Raw genomic sequence first — 1,019 nt, forward strand, 5'->3', positions numbered from 1 at the left:
AAAAAAAAAAAAAAAAAAAAAAAAAAAAAAAAAATCAAATGCATGGTATCACTTTAAGGCATCATAACATTTCATTATTAAAATAATTATATTTGATTATTTGTCAATCCACAATATTAATTCCTCAATGCCACAGCTATTTTTGAATTAATTATATAAAGAAATCAATTAAAACAAACTACTCTCTCTCTCTCTCTGTCCCCAACAAAAACAAACCAAATAACAATACATAAAGATCTAAATAAAACTAGCGAACCACCCGGCCTATGGAAAATTTATATATATATATATCCTAACAATTTTTTTAAGAAGAAAAGTTTAAATTTTTTAAAATTTATTTTGAGAGAAATGTAATAAAAAATATTTATATATTACAATTATTTTAATATAGATAAAAAATTTTAATGCTCACAATAATTTTTTTACCATAATATTCTAAGACAAATTTTGATCAAATTATATAGAGAATGATTCAAGCCCATGCTATGACAGCATTAATTTCAGGCTCTAAGCGTCATTAACTACTCAAGTCTTTCAATATGTTAATTATTTTTGGGCCGTTTTGAAGCATTTGTCAATGTTTAAAGCGTTGAAATTAACTATAAGCACCATCAAGCTAGCTTGTATTTACTGCTAATTAGATCTATATACGACGACCAAACTTTAGATTTATATTATTTTGATCTTTATAAACTTGTCTTCAGCATTGTCTCTTCAACGCATAGAATGGGTCAAATGGTGGTTAAAGCTATGTGGGCAAGTTATTTGATTAGAACTAACATTGAAGTTTTTTTTTTTTTTTTTTACTTCCTATAATATATTGATATAAAAAAAAATAGTGTAACGTTAGAAGAAATAGTTGGTAGAAAATTTGATGGAGAGAGAAAATGATTTGGCATACTAATTTTTATAAATATATTGGTACACATAACAATCAAATGATGATATCTATGGAATCTTATTGCATGTTTGACATGGTTGCTCTAATCATAGGAGAGATTATTACGTAAGATACTTGG

This window comes from Dendrobium catenatum, unplaced genomic scaffold, assembly GCF_001605985.2.
Source record: "Dendrobium catenatum unplaced genomic scaffold, ASM160598v2 fragScaff_scaffold_542, whole genome shotgun sequence".
Lineage (NCBI taxonomy): Eukaryota > Viridiplantae > Streptophyta > Magnoliopsida > Asparagales > Orchidaceae > Dendrobium > Dendrobium catenatum.